Here is an 8,347-nt window from a genome sequence, read left to right as displayed (position 1 = left end):
CACTTCAGATATTGAGCCTGAACTGTTCTCTGAATGTGCTCAATGAGAAGAGTATGAAGTGCAGAAGAGAAACAGGGTGTGCAAACAGCTTCAATTGCAGGATGTATAAGTGTTCCTAGAGAGCACATTGGGATTTGGGCCTGGTTGTACTAATCGGAATTGGAACCCCTTCTGAGAGCCAGCAGTCACTGGCTTAGAAGTTTCTGTGTCTTGTATAAAGCAGAGTTTGTTTCTCCTGGGCACCTTCATTTCCAGTGAGTTTTCAGAAAAATTTGAGAAGAGGATTTCAATGAAACTGGGCAACTGATCTTGTGAACCGTCCAACTTTCCATGTGAATATTGGTGATGTTAGGTCCAAGGGCTCTCTGGGTAGCACAATTTGCACTTTGGGTGTAAAGTGTTGACTGAACGTGCTGGCTGAGAAAAGCTTGGAAGTGCAGAATGGAAGCATTTTGTGCAGGCAGCTTCCAATTGAAGGAACGGTCTTGTTCTCTGTAAGTACATTGGGTTTTGTTTCTGGTTGAAGCTTCATGAAGCAGTACTGCTTCTCAGAACCAGCACTCTCTGTTTCTCTTTAGCCTCTGTTACATTGGAAATGCAGGTTCCCTGCATGAAGGCTCCTGCGTTTCCAGTTAAGTTTTCTGAATGAGTGGGAACCATTGATTTCAGTGAAACATTTGCAAATGGATTTTCTTCAAAGGGCAGCTTTCCTTTTTAAAGTTGGTGATTGGAGCTACAAGGGTTCTCTTATAGGTACACTTTTCCTATTGGGCCAGAAGTGGGTTCTGAATGTGCTTGCTCAGGAGAGCTTAGAAGTTCAGAAGTGAAGCAGTTCCTGCAAGCAGCTTCCACTTGCAGGGACAAAGTGTGTTCTCAATTAGCAATTTGTGGCTGTCCCTGGATGAACTAGAATGTGGCAGAATGACATGTAATAACTGGCAGACACAGTTTCACTTTGAAGCCTCTGTGCCATCTGTAAACCTGTTTGTTGCATGTGGGTCCCTGCATTTCAAGAGAATGTTCTGACTTTCTTACCTGCCACCTGATAGGTGCCTGCTGCTTCCTCCTTGGCAGATAGCTGTACTTTGCTGCAATCTCACAACTGGTACCCCAGCTCTAAGCTTCATGTTGTGCTGCTGGGGACAGTTGTCTCTCTTGCCTCTCTGAGTCTCCTCTACCTCTTTCCTGATAGCTCCTGGGACATCTCTTGGCCTCTGACCCCTGAAGATACCCCCAGTATTCTTCACCACAGGCAAAGACCTCCCTCTCTGGGTGGCAGACATGGTTGTTTGTGCATCTGGTTTGAAGTGGAAGTTGGCTTTGCCTTGTTTGTTTTGATTTCTCTCTCTCTCTCTCTCTCTCTCTCTCTCTGCTTTTCTTTCAGATTTTGTTTTGTTTTTGCTGTGTGTGTATGTGTACGTGTGTGTGTGTGTGTGTGTTGAGATACTTGATTTTTTTATTAAACATCCAAGACTGGGTTCAGATGGAAGAGATGGGGGTGAGGGTGCACACCTGTCACCTGCATCTGCAGGTAAAAAGAAGAGGGAAAAACCCCAATCCTGGGATGGAAGTAGGTTTCTTTTTGTTTTTCTTCTTCCTTCTTTTTCTCTTTCCCTCCTCCTCCTGTATCCCTTCCTTCTCCTCCTCCTGGATCTCCATGGCACACTCCTGCAGGGGGAGAGATCACTCAGGGCAGGACTGTGGCTGCTGTCTGATTACTGTCTGTGAGTAATATGCGAGAGACAGGAGCTGGCTTTGGAAAGACAGAAAATCTGGAATTCACACAGGCACACAGAGACACATGCATTCTTGCTTTCTCTATCACACACTCTCACACCTCCCACATATGTGTGCATGCACACACACACACACAAACACACACACTCCTACTCTCTCTCAAACACACAACACAGGATGAGTTGATGCCAGCAAACATCAATCCAGTTGAAGAAATTGAATATTAACACCTTCCTCCTCCTCCTCCTCCTCTTCCTCCTCCTCCTCTTCCTCCTCCTCCTCCTCTTCCTCCTCCTCCTCCTCCTCTTCCTCCTCCTCCTCCTCTTCCTCCTCCTCCTCCTCTTCCTCCTCCTCCTCCTCTTCCTCCTCCTCCTCCTCTTCCTCCTCCTCCTCCTCTTCCTCCTCTTCCTCCTCTTCCTCCTCCTCCTCTTTTCCTTGCAACTTGATGAAAGGTAGGAATTTACTCTCCAGCTGCAGAGCACCAGGCAGAGTGAATCTATTAAAGGGAGAGCGTCCTGCTAAGGAGAGGGGCTGGAAGCAGGAGACCCTGGCCTACCAAGGCATTGATGTAGCAGTGCAGTCATTGCTAAGGAGAGGGCTTGCTCAACCGGCATGGGCTGGGAGGGGGAGGGGGAGTGAAGTGGGGGGTAATGGAAGATTGGAGATTGGTTGGGGATGGGTGCTGGTGGGGGCAGGTGATGGAATGGAAAGGGAATAGGCTATTGACTAAGCTTGGAAGCTGGGGAGGAAAGAGAGAGACGGGGGGAGGAAGGAAGGAAGGAAGGAAGGAAGGAAGGAAGGAAGGAAGGAAGGAAGGAAGGAAGGAAGAAAGGAAGGAAGGAAAAGCAAGCAAGCCAGAGGGCCCGACTAGCTGGGACCAGTGACAGTAGTAGGGGCAGGGAGTGGAGTAGAGGACTTTATCCACGGATGACCTCCATTCTCTAAACCTTAACCTGATGCCCTAAAAGAGTCTTCCAACCTCCTTACATTTAATGACTGACCCTCTCACCATCTTGGTCATCGCTGGATGGTCATTAACAACACAACAAAAAACCTCCCTTCTGCCTCTTGATGGACAAATCACATCATGTCTATTTCTTCTTTTGAATAGTGTTTATTGAGCATATACTATGTACCTACTGTGGACACTCAGGAGCCATAGAGAAAGACCCATCCATACTTTATATTATACAGAAGGGAGCAGAGAATTAGTTCCCTGAAATCTTTGCTTACAAGGCACTGTCTCACAGAGGTCAACCTTGTAATTTTTCTCTCTCCCTCTCCTCTCTCTCTCATACACACATACACAATCCAACACACTCTCTCTCACACACATTCCTCTCTCCATTTCTCCTTTTCTGTTTTTGCCCACTTATCAGACTGGCACATGTTATGTACAGTTTTCCCTTTGGCTATTTGTCTGAGGTCCTCTCTAGCATATAAGCTTTTGGGAGGAAGACAGATTTTGGCCTTTTTTTTTGAGTATATGTTTATCACTTTATTTTTTTGTTTTTTTATTGGTTGTTCATAACATTACATAGTTCTTGACATATCATATTTCATACATTTGATTCAAGTGGGTTATGAACTCCCATTTTTACCCCAAATACAGATTGCAGAATCACATTGGTTACACATCCACGTTTTTACATAATGCCATACTAGTGACTGTTGTATTCTGCTATCTTTCCTATCCTCCACTATTCCCCCTCCCCTCCCCTCCCATCTTCTCTCTCTACCCCATCTACTGTAATTCATTTCTCTCCCTTGATTTTTTTCCTTTTCCCCTCACATCCACTTATATGTAATTTTGTATAACAATGAGGGTCTCCTTCCATTTCCATGCAATTTCCCTTCTCTTTCCCTTTCCCTCCCACCTCTCATCCCTGTTTAATATTAATGTTCTTCTCATGCTCTTCCTCCCTGCTCTGTTTTTAGTTGCTCTCCTTATATCAAAGAAGACATTTGGCATTTGTTTTTTAGGGATTGGCTAGCTTCACTTAGCATAATCTGCTCTAATGCCATCCATTTCCTAGCAAATTCCATGATTTTGTCGTTTTTTTAGTGCTGAGTAATACTCCATTGTGTATAAATGCCACATTTTTTTAATCCATTCATCTATTGAAGGGCATCTAACTTGGTTCCACAGTCTAGCTATTGTGAATTGTGCTGCTATGAACATCTATGTGGCAGTATCCCTGTAGTACACTCTTTTAAGGTCTTCAGGGCATAGTCTGAGAAGGGCATTAGCTGGGTCAAATGGTGGTTCCATTCCCAGCTTTCCCAGGAATCTCCATTCTCCTTTCCAAATTGGCCGCACCAATTTGCAGTCCCACCAGCAATGTACAAGTGTACCCTTTTCCCCACATCCTCGCCAGCACTTGTTGTTGTTTGACTTCATAATGGCTGCCAATCTTACTGGAGTGAGATGGTATCTTAGGGTGGTTTTGATTTGCATTTCTCTGACTGCTAGCGATGGTGAGCATTTTTTCATGTACTTGTTGAATGATTGTATGTCCTCCTCTGAGAAGTGTCTATTCAGGTCCTTGGCCCATTTGTTGATTGGGTTATTTGTTTTCTTATTGTCTAATTTTTTGAGTTCCTTGTATACTCTGGATATTAGGGCTCTATCTGAAGTGTGAGGAATAAAGATTTGTTCCCAGGATGTAGGCTCCCTATTTACCTCTCTTATTGTTTCTCTTGCTGAGAAAAAAAACTTTTTAGTTTGAGTAAGTCCCATTTGTTGATTCTTGTTTTTAACTCTTGTGCTATGGGTGTCCTATTAAGGAATTTGGAGTCTGACCCCACAATATGTAGATCAGAGCCAACTTTTTCTTCTATCAGACTCGAGTCTCTGATTTGATATCAAGCTCCTTGATCCATTTTGAGTTAACTTTTGTGCATGGTGAGAGAAAGGGATTCAGTTTCATTTTGTTGCATATGGATTTCCAGTTTTCCCAACACCAGTTGTTGAAGATGCTATCCTTCCTCCATTGCATGCTTTTAGCCCCTTTATCAAATATAAGATAGTTGTAATTTTGTGGATTGGTTTCTGTGTCCTCTATTCTGTACCATTGGTCCACCCACCTGTTTTGGTACCAGTACCATGCTGTTTTTGTTACTATTGCTCTGTAGCACAGTTTGAAATCTGGTATCGCTATACCACCTGATTCACACTTCCGGCTTAGAATTGCTTTTGCTATTCTGGGTCTTTTATTTTTCCATATGAATTTCTTGATTGCTTTATCTATTTCTACAAGAAATGCTGTTGGGATTTTGATTGGCATTGCATTGAACCTATAGAGAACATTTGGTAATATCGTCATTTTGATGATGTTAGTTCTGCCTATCCATGAACAGGGTATATTTTTCCATCTTCTAAGATCTTCTTCTATTTCTCTCTTTAGGATTCTGTAGTTTTCATTGTATAAATCTTTCACCTCTTTTGTTAGGTTGATTCCCAAGTATTTTATTTTTTTTGAAGATATTGTGAATAGGGTGGTTTTCCTCATTTCCAGTTCAGAAGATTTGTCACTGATATACAGGAATGCCTTTGACTTATGCGTGTTGATTTTATGTCCTGCCACTTTGCTGAATTCATTTATTAGCTCTAGTAGTTTCTTTGTAGACCCTTTTGTGTCTTTTAGGTATAGGATCATATCATCCACAAATAGTGATAATTTAAGTTCTTCTTTTCCTATCTTAATGCCTTTAATTTCTTCCGTCTGTCTAATTGCTCTGGCCAGTATTTCAAGAACTATATTGATTAGAAGTGGTGATAGAGGGCATCCCTGTGTTGTTCCAGATTTTAGAGGGAATGCCTTCAGTTTTTCTCCATTTAGAATGACGCTAGCCTGAGGCTTAGCATGGATAGCTTTTACAATGTTGAGGTAAGTTCCTGTTATCCCTAGTTTTTCTAGTGTTTTTAACATAAATGGATGCTGTACTTTGTGGAATGCTTTTTCTGTTTCTATCGAGATGATCATATGGTTCTTATCTTTAAGTTTATTGATGTGGTGAATAATGTTTATTGATTTCCATATTTTGAACCATCCTTGCATCCTAGGGATGCATCTACTTGATTATGGTGCACGATCTTTTTGATATGTTTTAGTATTCGATTTGCCAGAATTTTATTGAGGATTTTGCATCTAAATTCATTAGGGATATTGGTCTGTAGTTTTCTTTCTTTGAGGTGTCTTTATCTGGTTTGGGAATCAGGGTGATATTGGCCTCATAGAATGAATTTGGAAGTTCTCCCTCTTTTTCTATCTCCTGAAAAAGATTGTAGAGTATTGGTATTAGTTCTTCTTTGAAGATCTTATAAAACTCTGCTATATACCCATCCAGTCCTGGGCTTTTCTTGGTTGGTAGTCTTTTGATGGCTTCTTCTATTTCCTCACTTGATATTGGTCTGTTTAGGTTGTTTATATCATCCTGACTCAATCTGGGTAGTTCATATGTCTTAAGGAATTTATCGATGCCTTCACTATCTTCTATTTTATTAGAGTATAGGGTTTCAAAATGATTTCTAATTATCTTCTGTATTTCTGAATTGTCTGTTGTGATGTTGCCTTTTTCATCCCATAAGCTAGTAATTTGGGTTCTCTCTCTTCTTCTCTTTGTTAGCGTGGCTAGTGGTCTATCAATCTTATTTATTTTTTCAAAGAACCAACTTTTAGTTTTGTCAATTTTTTGGATTGTTTCTTTTGTTTCGAATTCATTGATTTCTGCTCTAATTTTAATTATTTCTTGCCTTCTACTGTATTTGCTGCTGATTTGTTCTTCTTTTTCTAAGGCTTCGAGGTGTAGTGTGAGGTCATTTATTTGTTGGCTTTTCCTTCTTTTAAGGAATGAACTCCATGAAATGAATTTTCCTCTTAGTACTGCTTTCATAGTGTCCCAGAGATTTCGATATGTTGTGTCTGAGTTTTCATTTACCTCTAAGAATTTTTTAATTTCCTCTTTGATGTCTTCTGTAACCCTTTGTTCATTCAGTAGCATATTGTTTAATCTCCATGTGATGTAGGATTTTTTCTTTCTCATTTTATTATTGATTTCCAATTTCATTCCATTATGATCAGATAAAATGCATGATAGTATCTCTATTCCTTTGTAATTGCCAAGATTTGCCCTGTGACATATTATATGGTCTATTTTTCAGAAAGATCCATGTGCTGCTGAGAAGAAAGTGTATCCGCTTGATGTTGGGTGGTATATTCTGTATATATCAATTAAGTCTAAATTATTAATTGTATTATTGAGCTCTATGATTTCTTTATTCAACTTTTGTTTGGAAGATCTGTCCAGTGGTGAGAGAGGTGTTTTAAAATCTCCCATGATTATTGTGTTGTGGTCTATTAGACTCTTGAACTTGAGAAGAGTTTGTTTGGTGAACGTAGCTGCACCATTGTTTGGGGCATATATATTAATGATCGTCAAGTCTTGTTGGTGTATGGTTCCCTTGAGCAGTATGTAGTGTCCTTGTTTATCTCTTTTGATTAACTTTGGGATGAAGTCTATTTTATTTGATACAAGTATGGACACCCCTGCTTGCTTCTGGGGTCCGTATGAATGATATGATTTTTCCCAACCTTTCACCTTTAGTCTGTGTATGTCTTTTCCTATCAGATGAGTCTCCTGTAGGCAGCATATTATTGGGTCTTTTTTTAAAATCCATTCTACTAGCCTATGTCTTTTGATTGGTGCATTTAAGCCATTAACATTTAGGGTTACTATTGAGATATGGTTTGTATTTCCAGCCATATTTGATTATGTATGTTACTTAACATGATTTGTTTTTCCTCTACGATTAGTTTTTCCTTTACTGTACTACCTCTCGCTGTTGGTTTTCATTGTTATTTTTCATTTCCTCTTCCTGTATTGTTTTGCCAAGGATGTTTTGAAAAGCTGGTTTTCTAGCTGCAAATTCTTTTAACTTTTGTTTATCGTGGAAGATTTTTATTTCATCTTCAATCCTGAAGCCTAGTTTCGCTGGATATATGATTCTTGGTTGGAACCCTTTTTCTTTCAGCATTTGAAATATGTTGTTCCAGGATCTTCTAGCTTTCAGGGTCTGTGTTGAAAGATCAGCAGTTATCCTGATTGGTTTACCCCTAAATGTAATCTTCTTCCTCTCTCTTATGGCTTTTAAGATTCTCTCCTTATTCTGTATGTTGGGCATCTCCATTACTATGTGTCTTGGTGTGGATCTCTTATGATTTTGTACATTCGGTGTCCTATAGGCTTCTAGTATTTGGATTTCTTTTTCATTCTTTAATTCTGGGAAGTTTTCTAGTATTATTTCATTGAATAGATTGCTCATTCCCTTGGTTTGGAGATATATACCCTCTTGTATCCCAATAACTCTTAGGTTTGGTTTCTTTATGTTATCCCATAATTCTTGGATGTTCTCCTCATGATTTCTTAACATTCTCGCTGAGCTGTCTATGTTCTTTTCAAGTTGAAAAACTTTGTCTTCATTGTCTGAAGTTCTATCTTCTAAGTGTTCTACTCTGCTGGTAATACTCTCATTTGAGTTTTTAATTTGGTTATTGTTTCCTGCATTTCCAGGATTTGTTTGTTTTTTTATATCCTCTATCTCCCTATA

The sequence above is a fragment of the Ictidomys tridecemlineatus genome, chromosome 12 (assembly GCF_052094955.1).
Source record: "Ictidomys tridecemlineatus isolate mIctTri1 chromosome 12, mIctTri1.hap1, whole genome shotgun sequence".
NCBI classification, from domain to species: domain Eukaryota; kingdom Metazoa; phylum Chordata; class Mammalia; order Rodentia; family Sciuridae; genus Ictidomys; species Ictidomys tridecemlineatus.
Note: the sequence above shows the minus strand (reverse complement) of the source record.